The sequence below is a fragment of the Oncorhynchus keta genome, chromosome 4 (genome assembly GCF_023373465.1).
Source record: "Oncorhynchus keta strain PuntledgeMale-10-30-2019 chromosome 4, Oket_V2, whole genome shotgun sequence".
Lineage (NCBI taxonomy): Eukaryota > Metazoa > Chordata > Actinopteri > Salmoniformes > Salmonidae > Oncorhynchus > Oncorhynchus keta.
The window spans coordinates 78,080,733-78,095,541 of record NC_068424.1 but is presented as its reverse complement, the minus strand read 5'-3'; the positions used below and the strand labels follow the sequence as shown (position 1 = coordinate 78,095,541).

Genomic DNA, 14,809 nt, shown 5'->3' with positions numbered 1-14,809 from the left:
GTTGTACTTCGTTCAGTTACGTATTGCTGTCGACACCATAGTGATAGTTTGAAATGTATGTAATTCTGTCCTTGAGCTGGTCTTGTTGTGTATCACGTCATGTATCGTGTTCTGTGTGGAACCCCAGGAAGAGTAGCTACTGCTTTTGCAACAGCTAATGGGGATCCTAATAAAATACCAAATAGGAAATTCAACTAACTTTTGACTGTCTTTTTGAGCGGCTGAATATACAGTCGGTGGTAATGTCATCGATCCAACCTCTCAACCAAATATTACCCAATTATTCATGTTGAAATGATGCTGTGTGCCCAGGGAAGTCTCATGTCCAAACTGCTACATGGAATTCTAAGGACAAAATCATCTATAGACAACAGCCTCTTAGCCAAGTCCCATTCATAATCACACATAATATAACAGACATTTTGGGTCAAAGAGCCTTCATGGGGGAGGTGGTTTCTCGCCCCTTCACTCACCTGCAGGTCTCTTGGCCAGGTTGAGACAGTCTGCGTGGTAGACCTTGGGACATCCTGTCTTCTTACAGGACACGATCTGTCCTCCGTCCCCACAGCTGAAACACTCGTCCTCCCTCTCCTTCGTCACCTCCTGCTGAGGCTTCCTCTTCACCAGAACCTTCTTCTTGCCCTCCTTTAGTTCCCTTCCTTCCCGTGCTTTAGATGGCTGGTTCTGGGAGACAAGACACACGCACACACAGGTCATTACTTTAGACTGCTATGTTCCCCAGTCTACCTTTAGACTGCTATGTTCCCAGTCTACCTTTAGACTGCTATATTCCCCAGTCTACCTTTAGACTGCTATATTCCCCAGTCTACCTTTAGACTGCTATATTCCCCAGTCTACCTTTAGACTGCTATATTCCCCAGTCTACCTTTAGACTGCTATATTCCCCAGTCTACCTTTAGACTGCTATATTCCCAGTCTACCTTTAGACTGCTATATTCCCCAGTCTACCTTTAGACTGCTATATTCCCCAGTCTACCTTTAGACTGCTATATTCCCCAGTCTACCTTTAGACTGCTATATTCCCCAGTCTACCTTTAGACTGCTATATTCCCAGTCTACCTTTAGACTGCTATATTCCCAGTCTACCTTTAGACTGCTATATTCCCCAGTCTACCTTTAGACTGCTATATTCCCCAGTCTGCCTTTACTTTTTATAGTATAACTCATCTTCATCACACAGTAAACAACCAAAAGCACTTACTTTACATTCCTCTAGATAAGAGTGTCTAGTAGACAAGTAACATTTTTATGAGAATGTTTTGCATGTTGACATTCGTCACTCTCAGAGCCTTACCTTCGGTCGAACCCCCAGGAACCCAGAGCAGTTGGACGCTCCACATTTACACACCGTCTTCCCATTACCAAGACACTCCAGGTTGTAGTTGAAGGTCAGCTCCACACCTGCTCAGAAATTTAAAAAAATACACAGCCAAGTACTGTACAGGTAGATGTATTCCTATTCTAAATTAGGCCAACAGAGTTGATATCATTGTCCATAATTAAGGAACAATTAGGTTTGTTTCTTATGTCGTGTTTCTTCACAGTTACCTTCTGAATCTTTACAAATTACAAAGACACTTTTTGTCACTAGGCCTAGTGCCTGAAGTGGAGTTGGTAACAGAAATGGAACCAGGCTCCAGGAGTTGGTAACAGAAATGGAACCGGGCTCCAGGAGTTGGTAACAGAAATGGAACCAGGCTCCAGGAGTTAGTAACAGAAATGGAACCAGGCTCCAGGAGTTGGTAACAGAAATGGAACCAGGCTCCAGGAGATAGTAACAGAAATGGAACCAGGCTCCAGGAGTTAGTAACAGAAATGGAACCAGGCTCCAGGAGATAGTAACAGAAATAGAACCAGGCTCCAGGAGATTTGTTAGTACTTCCTCTGACCTTTGGGGATGTCCTCCAGGGCAAAGAGGCCCACTCTGGTGTCTCCGTTTACCGTCCACTTCTGGGTCTCACAGTTGGGCTGGCAGCAGTGATTCATGAACCTCGCCTGGTTCCCCTTGGGTCCAGCGTCTATGATCCGGTCCTTGTCCAGAGTGAGCATGTAGAAGTTACAGATGTCGTTCTCTTGAGCATGTTTGATCCTGGCTCTGCACTCCTCCTCGTCTATCACCTCCCCCACGTACTCATTCACAAAGGCACCCTGAGAGAGAGAGAGAGAGAGAGAGAGAAGAGCAGAGACTCAGGTTATAATCCAGCTGATACACAACACCTTTTACATCACAGACACAGCTGCATGGAGGCTAAATATACTACTGTAAGTCCACATCTTAAAACAGACACAAACAAAGAACAAATCGGGTGAAAAGGGCCTTGGAATTGATTTGAATTGAAAATACTTGATTTATCCCACCAGGGGCATTTATGTAGGCAGCAGTGCAGATCCGTAGTGGTGACAAGGAGGAATGGTTCTCTAAAAAAAAAACAGAAACACAAGGGGAACTGTTTTGTGTTGTAGTTTGATGCTCTAGTCTGTACCTTCTTGATGTCGGAGACGCCCCGTAGCCCCCAGCCTCGTGACAAGGTTCTGAAGATCTCCACCTGGGTGTACTGTCTCTTGGTGTAACTCTGGTTCAGACACCTCTCCCCTGCCAAACACACCTGAGGGTGGCACTCATACATCAACATGCGGTTGATACACTCTGAGTCCATGCCACACGGGTTCTCATCAGACGCCTTGCAGTTACAGCGCGGCACCTCCGATAGGTCCGCCGTGATGATCTGGACCTTGCCGATTGGTCGGTTCACCTGAGGGGAAGAATTAAGCGGATGCAAGTCAGACTTCTGCGTGAATTATGCATAGATCTCAAAGGGAGATTTGAGTGAAAATACTGAGGTACTATTCAATCGTCAAACATGAGAGAATCTGTAGCAGGACAAGCCAAATAGGGACCAAAGAGAGGGACAGACACAAGACAGTACCTTGATGTGTCTGTAGGGAGGAGGTTTAAAGAGACAGGACCGTGATGTGTCTGTAGGGAGGAGGACAGTTTAAAGAGACAGTACCTTGATGTGTCTGTAGGGAGGAGGTTTAAAGAGACAGTACCTTGATGTGTCTGTAGGGAGGAGGTTTAAGGGGCAGAACCTTGATGTGTCTGTAGGGAGGAGGTTTAAAGAGACAGTACCTTGATGTGTCTGTAGGGAGGAGGTTTAAAGGGGCAGAACCTTGATGTGTCTGTAGGGAGGAGGTTTAAAGAGACAGTACCTTGATGTGTCTGTAGGGAGGAGGTTTAAAGAGACAGTACCTTGATGTGTCTGTAGGGAGGTTTAAAGAGACAGTACCTTGATGTGTCTGTAGGGTGGAGATTTAAAGGGGCAGAACCTTGATGTGTCTGTAGGGAGGAGATTTAAAGGGGCAGGACCGTGATGTGTCTGTAGGGAGGAGGTTTAAAGAGACAGTACCTTGATGTGTCTGTAGGGAGGAGGTTTAAAGAGACTGTACCTTGATGTGTCTGTAGGGAGGAGGTTTAAAGAGACAGTACCTTGATGTGTCTGTAAGGTGGAGATTTAAAGGGACAGTACCTTGATGTGTCTGTAGGGAGGAGGTTTAAAGGGACAGTACCTTGATGTGTCTGTAGGGAGGTTTAAAGGGAAAGTACGTTGATGTGTCTGTAGGGAGGAGATTTAAAGGGACAGTACCTTGATGTGTCTGTAGGGAGGAGGTTTCTTGTCGTTCCTCCTGTCCTCCTGAAGCTGTCTCATCTCCTTCTCATCCTGAAGAGCTTTGAACCGCTCAGCAGCTTCATTCAGAGCTGAAAGGAAACAGAAGTTAGCATTGTCAACTAGCTAATACATCTCAAATTGCAAACTTTCAGCCCTGCCATATGGTACCTGGAAACATCTCTATTGTTAAGACTTGAAGAAAACATTTAGAAGGTGCAAAAAGGCATTTTAATACACTAAATAGGAATGGTTCTTTGGTATTTCTTTCTAAAAATGAAGTATATTTCTAACCTTTCTTGTAGATGGCGTCACAACCCTTCCCCATCTTGTCCTTGTTGTTGGCATCTCCCTCCATGTAAGGGAAGACTCGGGCCTGGTAGGTCCAGGCATAGTCCTTAGAACCAAAGAACTGAACGGGGAACTCCCCCACCTCGTGTTTCATACGGAGAATGTTCTCTGGGACGTTCTTAGGAAGACACACCTCCGCAGGCCACCACCTGAACAAAGGAGAGGAGATACATATTTTTACATGATAAACTGATTATACAAAAACATTAAGGACACCTGCTCTTTCCGTGACATAGCTTTCACCTAGATTCACCTGGTCAGCCTGTGCTCCCTTATTGATGTTAAATCCACTTCAAATCAGTGTAGTTGAAGAAGAGACAGCTTAAAGAAGGATTTTTAAGCCTAGAGACAATTGAGAAATGGATTGTGTATGTGTTGCCATTCAGAAGGTGAATGGGCAAAACAAAATATTTCATACTTTGAACGGGGTATGGTAGTAGGTGCCAGGCACACAGATTTGTGTGAAGAACTGCAACGCTGCTGTGTTTTTTCACATTCAACAGTTTCCCGCGTGTATCAAGAATGGTTCACCACCCAAAGGACATCCAGCCAATTTGACACAAACGTGTGAAGCATCGGAGTCAACATGGGCATCGAGGTCTGTGGCGGCCATGAAATTTTGTCAGCTGGTTATTGTCGTGCAAAAGACTGGCGGACTCACGGTAATTTACTGCGAATTAACATAAACATGTTTAACATGTTTAGTCTACATGTTAAAAAAGTAGAATAAATCCATTTAATACACACCATCACAGTAGGTCCTCCTTTATTTATGTTAGGCAGATCTAAAGATTTCAGAAGAACAGGATATGAAATTGGCGTACTGTATGGTTCTGGCTGTGCTCCATGCTGTAGGCTATAGGCTTGTTCATTTAGCAGACTAGATACTGTATGGTTCTGGCTGTGCTCCATGCTGTAGGCTATAGGCTTATTCATTTAGCAGACTAGATACTGTATGGTTCTGGCTGTGCTCCATGCTGTAGGCTGTAGGCTTGTTCATTTAGCAGACTAGATACTGTATGGTTCTGGCTGTGCTCCATGCTGTAGGCTGTAGGCTTGTTCATTTAGCAGACTAGATACTGTATGTTATCTGGCTGTGCTCCATGCTGTAGGCTGTAGGCTTGTTCATTTAGTAGACTAGATACTGTATGGTTCTGGCTGTGCTCCATGCTGTAGGCTATAGGCTTGTTCATTTAGCAGACTAGATACTGTATGGTTCTGGCTGTGCTCCATGCTGTAGGCTTATTCATTTAGCAGACTAGATACTGTATGGTTCTGGCTGTGCTCCATGCTGTAGGCTATAGGCTTGTTCATTTAGCAGACTTAGATACTGTATGGTATCTGGCTGTGCTCCATGCTGTAGGCTATAGGCTTGTTCATTTAGCAGACTAGATACTGTATGGTTCTGGCTGTGCTCCATGCTGTAGGCTATAGGCTTATTCATTTAGCAGACTAGATACTGTATGGTTCTGGCTGTGCTCCATGCTGTAGGCTATAGGCTTGTTCATTTAGCAGACTTAGATACTGTATGGTATCTGGCTGTGCTCCATGCTGTAGGCTATAGGCTTGTTCATTTAGCAGACTAGATACTGTATGGTTCTGGCTGTGCTCCATGCTGTAGGCTATAGGCTTGTTCATTTAGCAGACTAGATACTGTATGGTTCTGGCTGTGCTCCATGCTGTAGGCTATAGGCTTGTTCATTTAGCAGACTAGATACTGTATGGTTCTGGCTGTGCTCCATGCTGTAGGCTATAGGCTTGTTCATTTAGCAGACTAGATACTGTATGGTTCTGGCTGTGCTCCATGCTGTAGGCTATAGGCTTGTTCATTTAGCAGACTAGATACTGTATGTTATCTGGCTGTGCTCCATGCTGTAGGCTATAGGCTTGTTCATTTAGTAGACTAGATACTGTATGGTTCTGGCTGTGCTCCATGCTGTAGGCTATAGGCTTATTCATTTAGCAGACTAGATACTGTATGGTTCTGGCTGTGCTCCATGCTGTAGGCTATAGGCTTATTCATTTAGCAGACTAGATACTGTATGGTTCTGGCTGTGCTCCATGCTGTAGGCTATAGGCTTGTTCATTTAGCAGACTAGATACTGTATGTTATCTGGCTGTGCTCCATGCTGTAGGCTATAGGCTTGTTCATTTAGTAGACTAGATACTGTATGGTTCTGGCTGTGCTCCATGCTGTAGGCTATAGGCTTGTTCATTTAGCAGACTAGATACTGTATGGTATCTGGCTGTGCTCCATGCTGTAGACTATAGGCTTGTTCATTTAGTAGACTAGATACTGTATGTTATCTGGCTGTGCTCCATGCTGTAGGCTATAGGCTTGTTCATTTAGTAGACTAGATACTGTATGGTTCTGGCTGTGCTCCATGCTGTAGGCTGTAGGCTTGTTCATTTAGCAGACTAGATACTGTATGGTATCTGGCTGTGCTCCATGCTGTAGGCTATAGGCTTGTTCATTTAGCAGACTAGATACTGTATGGTTCTGGCTGTGCTCCATGCTGTAGGCTATAGGCTTGTTCATTTAGCAGACTAGATACTGTATGGTTCTGGCTGTGCTCCATGCTGTAGGCTATAGGCTTGTTCATTTAGCAGACTAGATACGGTATGGTTCTGGCTGTGCTCCATGCTGTAGGCTGTAGGCTTGTTCATTTAGCAGACTAGATACTGTATGTTATCTGGCTGTGCTCCATGCTGTAGGCTGTAGGCTTGTTCATTTAGCAGACTAGATACTGTATGGTATCTGGCTGTGCTCCATGCTGTAGGCTATAGGCTTGTTCATTTAGCAGACTAGATATTGTATGGTTCTGGCTGTGCTCCATGCTGTAGGCTATAGGCTTGTTCATTTAGCAGACTAGATACTGTATGGTTCTGGCTGTGCTCCATGCTGTAGGCTGTAGGCTTGTTCATTTAGCAGACTAGATACTGTATGGTTCTGGCTGTGCTCCATGCTGTAGGCTATAGGCTTGTTCATTTAGCAGACTAGATACTGTATGGTTCTGGCTGTGCTCCATGCTGTAGGCTATAGGCTTGTTCATTTAGCAGACTAGATACTGTATGGTATCTGGCTGTGCTCCATGCTGTAGGCTATAGGCTTGTTCATTTAGCAGACTAGATACTGTATGGTATCTGGCTGTGCTCCATGCCATAGGCTATAGGCTTGTTCATTTAGCAGACTAGATACTGTATGGTTCTGGCTGTGCTCCATGCTGTAGGCTATAGGCTTGTTCATTTAGCAGACTAGATACTGTATGGTATCTGGCTGTGCTCCATGCTGTAGGCTATAGGCTTGTTCATTTAGCAGACTAGATACTGTATGGTATCTGGCTGTGCTCCATGCTGTAGGCTATAGGCTTGTTCATTTAGCAGACTAGATATTGTTTATAAGTCCCGTGCCATTATTTTACATTATATGATTTTATAGTAAGAAAAATATATAATTGAACATGGCTGAATAAAATAGGATATTTTCCCCCATTCCGGTGCGAGTGCTCATATGAACTGGCTATGGCAAACGTAAATGTAATTATTTCGAACAGGACACTATACACTAGATTTACAGTTATTTGGCAACTTTAGCTGTGAATGATACAAACCTTAGAATTTCGTAGAAATCAAAAGATATAGTCTGCATGACGTGACTATAGACGATTTGAGAAAGTAGTCAAATAAAGTGTGCGATCTGTCCCTTACCTCAGACTGCATACGCTGTTCTCTCATCAAGTCATCAGGTTTTTACCCAGCTGTCCCTTACCTCAGACTGCATACGCTGTTCTCTCATCAAGTCATCAGGTTTTTACCCAGCTGTCCCTTACCTCAGACTGCATACGCTGTTCTCTCATCAAGTCATCAGGTTTTTACCCAGCTGTCCCTTACCTCAGACTGCATACGCTGTTCTCTCATCAAGTCATCAGGTTTTACCCAGCTGTCCCTTACCTCAGACTGCATACGCTGTTCTCTCATCAAGTCATCAGGTTTTTACCCAGCTGTCCCTTACCTCAGACTGCATACGCTGTTCTCTCATCAAGTCATCAGGTTTTTACCCAGCTGTCCCTTACCTCAGACTGCATACGCTGTTCTCTCATCAAGTCATCAGGTTTTTACCCAGCTGTCCCTTACCTCAGACTGCATACGCTGTTCTCTCATCAAGTCATCAGGTTTTTACCCAGCTGTCCCTTACCTCAGACTGCATACGCTGTTCTCTCATCAAGTCATCAGGTTTTTACCCAGCTGTCCCTTACCTCAGACTGCATACGCTGTTCTCTCATCAAGTCATCAGGTTTTTACCCAGCTGTCCCTTACCTCAGACTGCATACGCTGTTCTCTCATCAAGTCATCAGGTTTTTACCCAGCTGTCCCTTACCTCAGACTGCATACGCTGTTCTCTCATCAAGTCATCAGGTTTTTACCCAGCTGTCCCGCCCTGACCTTAGTTCCCTCATCAAGTCATCAGGTTTTTACCCAGCTGTCCCGCCCTGACCTTAGTTCCCTCATCAAGTCATCAGGTTTTTACCCAGCTGTCCCGCCCTGACCTTAGTTCCCTCATCAAGTCATCAGGTTTTACCCAGCTGTCCCGCCCTGACCTTAGTTCCCTCATCAAGTCATCAGGTTTTTACCAAGCTGTCCCGCCCTGACCTTAGTTCCCTCATCAAGTCATCAGGTTTTTACCCAGCTGTCCCGCCCCTGACCTTAGTTCCCTCATCAAGTCATCAGGTTTTTACCCAGCTGTCCCGCCCTGACCTTAGTTCCCTCATCAAGTCATCAGGTTTTTACCCAGCTGTCCCGCCCTGACCTTAGTTCCCTCATCAAGTCATCAGGTTTTTACCCAGCTGTCCCGCCCTGACCTTAGTTCCCTCATCAAGTCATCAGGTTTTTACCCAGCTGTCCCCCTGACCGTAGTTCCCTCATCAAGATCAGGTTTTACCCAGCTGTCCCGCCCTGACCTTAGTTCCCTCATCAAGTCATCACCCAGCTGTCCCGCCCTGACCTTAGTTCCCTCATCAAGTCATCAGGTTTTACCCAGCTGTCCCGCCCTGACCTTAGTTCCCTCATCAAGTCATCAGGTTTTACCCAGCTGTCCCGCCCTGACCTTAGTTCCCTCATCAAGTCATCAGGTTTTTACCCAGCTGTCCCGCCCTGACCTTAGTTCCCTCATCAAGTCATCAGGTTTTTACCCAGCTGTCCCGCCCTGACCTTAGTTCCCTCATCAAGTCATCAGGTTTTACCCAGCTGTCCCGCCCTGACCTTAGTTCCCTCATCAAGTCATCAGGTTTTTACCCAGCTGTCCCGCCCTGACCTTAGTTCCCTCATCAAGTCATCAGGTTTTTACCCAGCTGTCCCGCCCTGACCGTAGTTCCCTCATCAAGTCATCAGGTTTTTACCCAGCTGTCCCGCCCTGACCTTAGTTCCCATCATCAAGTCATCAGGTTTTACCCAGCTGTCCCGCCCTGACCGTAGTTCCCTCATCAAGGTTTTTACCCAGCTGTCCCGCCCTGACCTTAGTTCCCTCATCAAGTCATCAGGTTTTTACCCAGCTGTCCCGCCCTGACCTTAGTTCCCTCATCAAGTCATCAGGTTTTTACCCAGCTGTCCCGCCCTGACCTTAGTTCCCTCATCAAGTCATCAGGTTTTTACCCAGCTGTCCCGCCCTGACCTTAGTTCCCTCATCAAGTCATCAGGTTTTTACCCAGCTGTCCCGCCCTGACCTTAGTTCCCTCATCAAGTCATCAGGTTTTTACCCAGCTGTCCCGCCCTGACCTTAGTTCCCTCATCAAGTCATCAGGTTTTTACCCAGCTGTCCCGCCCTGACCTTAGTTCCCTCATCAAGTCATCAGGTTTTTACCCAGCTGTCCCGCCCTGACCGTAGTTCCCTCATCAAGTCATCAGGTTTTACCCAGCTGTCCCGCCCTGACCTTAGTTCCCTCATCAAGGTCAGCTGTCCCGCCTGACTCCTCATCAAGTCATCAGGTTTTACCCAGCTGTCCCGCCCTGACCTTAGTTCCCTCATCAAGTCATCAGGTTTTTACCCAGCTGTCCCGCCCTGACCTTAGTTCCCTCATCAAGTCATCAGGTTTTTACCCAGCTGTCCCGCCCTGACCTTAGTTCCCTCATCAAGTCATCAGGTTTTACCCAGCTGTCCCGCCCTGACCTTAGTTCCCTCATCAAGTCATCGGTTTTACCCAGCTGTCCCGCCTGACCTTTAGTTCCTCATCAAGTCATCAGGTTTTTACCCAGCTGTCCCGCCCTGACCTTAGTTCCTCATCAAGTCATCAGGTTTTTACCCAGCTGTCCCGCCCCTGACCTTAGTTCCCTCATCAAGTCATCAGGTTTTTACCCAGCTGTCCGCCCCCTGACCTTAGTTCCCCATCAAGTCATCAGGTTTTTACCCAGCTGTCCCGCCCTGACCTTTAGTTCCCTCATCAAGTCATCAGGTTTTACCCAGCTGTCCCGCCCTGACCGTAGTTCCCTCATCAAGTCATCAGGTTTTACCCAGCTGTCCCGCCCCTGACCTTAGTTCCCTCATCAAGTCATCAGGTTTTTACCCAGCTGTCCCGCCCCTGACCTTAGTTCCCTCATCAAGTCATCAGGTTTTTACCCAGCTGTCCCGCCCTGACCTTAGTTCCCTCATCAAGTCATCAGGTTTTTACCCAGCTGTCCCGCCCTGACCTTAGTTCCCTCATCAAGTCATCAGGTTTTGTCCGCCTGACCCAGCTGTCCCATTTGCCCTGACCTTAGTTCCCTCATCAAGTCATCAGGTTTTACCCAGCTGTCCCGCCCTGACCTTAGTTCCTCATCAAGTCATCAGGTTTTTACCCAGCTGTCCCGCCCTGACCGTAGTTCCCTCATCAAGTCATCAGGTTTTTACCCAGCTGTCCCGCCCTGACCTTAGTTCCCTCATCAAGTGATCAGGTTTTTACAGCTGTCCCGCCCTGACCTTAGTTCCTGACCTTCCCGCCCTGACCTTAGTTCCCTCATCAAGTCATCAGGTTTTACCCAGCTGTCCCGCCTGACCTTAGTTCCTCATCAAGTCATCAGGTTTTTTACCCAGCTGTCCCGCCCTGACCTTAGTTCCCTCATCAAGTCATCAGGTTTTTACCCAGCTGTCCCGCCCTGACCTTAGTTCCCTCATCAAGTCATCAGGTTTTTACCCAGCTGTCCTGCCCTGACCTTAGTTCCCTCATCAAGTCATCGGTTTTTACCCAGCTGTCCCGCCTGACCTTAGTTCCCTCATCAAGTCATCGGGTTTTTACCCAGCTGTCCCGCCCTGACCTTAGTTCCCTCATCAAGTGATCAGGTTTTTACCCAGCTGTCCCGCCCTGACCTTAGTTCCCTCATCAAGTGATCAGGTTTTTACCCAGCTGTCCCGCCCTGACCTTAGTTCCCTCATCAAGTCATCAGGTTTTTACCCAGCTGTCCCGCCCTGACCTTAGTTCCCTCATCAAGTCATCAGGTTTTTACCCAGCTGTCCCGCCCTGACCTTAGTTCCCTCATCAAGTCATCAGGTTTTTACCCAGCTGTCCCGCCCTGACCTTAGTTCCCTCATCAAGTCATCAGGTTTTTACCCAGCTGTCCCGCCCTGACCTTAGTTCCCTCATCAAGTCATCAGGTTTTTACCCAGCTGTCCCGCCCTCACCTTAGTTCCCTTTTTTATGTCTCTATTTTGGTTTGGTCAGGGCGTGAGTTGGGGTGGGCATTCTATGTTTTCTACTTCTATGTGTTTGGTCTGGTATGGTTCCCAATCAGAGGCAGCTGTCAATCGTTGTCTCTGATTGAGAACCATACTTTAGGTAGCCTGGTTGTCTCTGATTGAGAACCATACTTTAGGTAGCCTGGTTGTCTCTGATTGAGAACCATACTTTAGGTAGCCTGGTTGTCTCTGATTGAGAACCATACTTTAGGTAGCCTGGTTGTCTCTGATTGAGAACCATACTTTAGGTAGCCTGGTTGTCTCTGATTGAGAACCATACTTTAGGTAGCCTGGTTGTCTCTGATTGAGAACCATACTTTAGGTAGCCTGGTTGTCTCTGATTGAGAACCATACTTTAGGTAGCCTGGTTGTCTCTGATTGAGAACCATACTTTAGGTAGCCTGGTTGTCTCTGATTGAGAACCATACTTTAGGTAGCCTGGTTGTCTCTGATTGAGAACCATACTTTAGGTAGCCTGGTTGTCTCTGATTGAGAACCATACTTTAGGTAGCCTGGTTGTCTCTGATTGAGAACCATACTTTAGGTAGCCTGGTTGTCTCTGATTGAGAACATACTTTAGAGTAGCCTGGTTGTCTCTGATTGAGAACCATGCTTTAGGTAGCCTGGTTGTCTCTGATTGAACCGTACTTTAGGTAGCCTGGTTGTCTCTGATTGAGAACCGTACTTTAGGTAGCCTGGTTGTCTCTGATTGAGAACCGTGCTAGGTAGCCTGGTTGTCTCTGATTGAGAACCATACTTTAGGTAGCCTAAGGTCTCTGATTGAGAACCATACTTTAGGTAGCCTGGTTGTCTCTGATTGAGAATCATACTTTAGGTAGCCTGGTTGTCTCTGATTGAGAATCGTACTTTAGTAGCCTGGTTGTCTCTGATTGAGAATCATACTTAGGTAGCCTGGTTGTCTCTGATTGGGGAAACGTACTTTAGGTAGCCTGGTTGTCTCTGATTGAGAATCATACTTTAGGTAGCCTGGTTGTCTCTGATTGAGAATCATACTTAGGTAGCCTGGTTGTCTCTGATTGAGAACCATACTTTAGGTAGCCTGGTTGTCTCTGATTGAGAACCATACTTAGGTAGCCTGGTTGTCTCTGATTGAGAACCATACTTTAGGTAGCCTGGTTGTCTCTGATTGAGAATCATACTTAGGTAGCCTGGTTGTCTCTGATTGAGAACCATACTTTAGGTAGCCTGGTTGTCTCTGGGATTGAGAATCATACTTTAGGTAGCCTGGTTGTCTCTGATTGAGAATCATACTTTAGGTAGCCTGGTTGTCTCTGATTGAGAATCATACTTTAGGTAGCCTGGATTTGTTCTGATTGAGAACCATACTTAGTGTAGCCTGGTTGTCTCTGATTGAGAACCATACTTTAGGTAGCCTGGTTGTCTCTGATTGAGAATCATACTTAGGTAGCCTGGTTGTCTCTGATTGAGAATCATACTTTAGTAGCCTGGTTGTCTCTGATTGAGAACCGTACTTAGGTAGCCTGGTTGTCTCTGATTGAGAATCATACTTAGGTAGCCTGGTTGTCTCTGATTGAGAAAACCATAGCCTTTAGAGAATCATACTTAGGTACCTGGTTGTCTCTGATTGAGAATCATACTTAGGTAGCCTGGTTGTCTCTGATTGAGAACCATACTTAGGTAGCCTGGTTGTCTCTGATTGAGAATCATACTTAGGTAGCCTGGTTGTCTCTGATTGAGAACCATACTTAGGTAGCCTGGTTGTCTCTGATTGAGAATCATACTTTAGGTAGCCTGGTTGTCTCTGATTGAGAACCATACTTTGGGTAGCCTGGTTGTCTCTGATTGAGAACCGTACTTTAGGTAGCCTGGTTGTCTCTGATTGAGAACCATGCTAGGTAGCCTGGTTGTCTCTGATTGAGAACCATACTTTGGTCGCCTGGTTGTCTCTGATTGAGAACCATACTTTAGGTCGCCTGGTTGTCTCTGATTAAGAACCATACTTTAGGTAGCCTGGTTGTCTCTGATTGAGGTATACTTTAGGTAGCCTGGTTGTCTCTGATTGAGAACCATACTTTAGGTAGCCTGGTTGTCTCTGATTGAGAACCATACTTTAGGTAGCCTGGTTGTCTCTGATTGAGAACCATACTTTAGGTAGCCTGGTCCCACCTGTGTTTGTGGGTAGTTGTTTTCTGTTTTGTGTTGTTTCACCTGACAGGACTGTTTAATTTCTTACATTCTCGTTGTTATTTTTGTTTCGTGTTCTGTTATATTAAAATATTAACATGGACACTTACCACGCTGCGTGTGGGTCCGATCTTGACTACTCTTCCTCAGACGAAGAGGAGAATCGTTACATCACCAAGACTATTTTCTATTTAATCTCATCTTTACTAATATGTAACGTTTGTTTTTCGATTTAGAACGGTCCATTATCAAAGGGGCAGGAACAGAGGCAAGGGAGAAGTGTTGTCCACATGCACTCAGATAGCGAATGGAGGCCTTTCCCACCAGGTAGGCTACTTACTATATTAACCTCCTGTATCAACCACAGGTTGAGGAACACCAGGTAGGCTACTTACTATATTAACCTCCTGTATCAACCACAGGTTGAGGAACACCAGGTAGGCTACTTACTATATTAACCTCCTGTATCAACCACAGGTTGAGGAACACCAGGTAGGCTACTTACTATATTAACCTCCTGTATCAACCACAGGTTGAGGAACACCAGGTAGGCTACTTACTATATTAACCTCCTGTATCAACCACAGGTTGAGGAACACCAGGTAGGCTACTTACTATATTAACCTCCTGTATCAACCACAGGTTGAGGAACACCAGGTAGGCTACTTACTATATTAACCTCCTGTATCAACCACAGGTTGAGGAACACCAGGTAGGCTACTTACTATATTAACCTCCTGTATCAACCACAGGTTGAGGAACACCAGGTAGGCTACTTACTATATTAACCTCCTGTATCAACCACAGGTTGAGGAACACCAGGTAGGCTACTTACTATATTAACCTCCTGTATCAACCACAGGTTGAGGAACACCAGGTAGGCTACTTACTATATTAACCTCCT

At 46.0% G+C, this 14,809-nt stretch overlaps 1 protein-coding gene and 1 long non-coding RNA gene across 2 annotated transcripts in view; one reads left to right on the top strand and one right to left on the bottom strand.

Annotated features, from left to right (window-relative positions):
- The window catches only part of LOC118384071 (histone-lysine N-methyltransferase, H3 lysine-36 specific-like), a 103,583-nt gene that overhangs the window by 83,929 nt on the left and 4,845 nt on the right, over positions 1 to 14,809 (bottom strand).
- LOC127929007 (uncharacterized) lies at positions 2,788 to 3,559 on the top strand. The gene is made up of 3 exons (XR_008133196.1): positions 2,788 to 2,971; positions 3,215 to 3,291; positions 3,489 to 3,559. It is a non-coding gene; the product is annotated as an uncharacterized LOC127929007 (long non-coding RNA).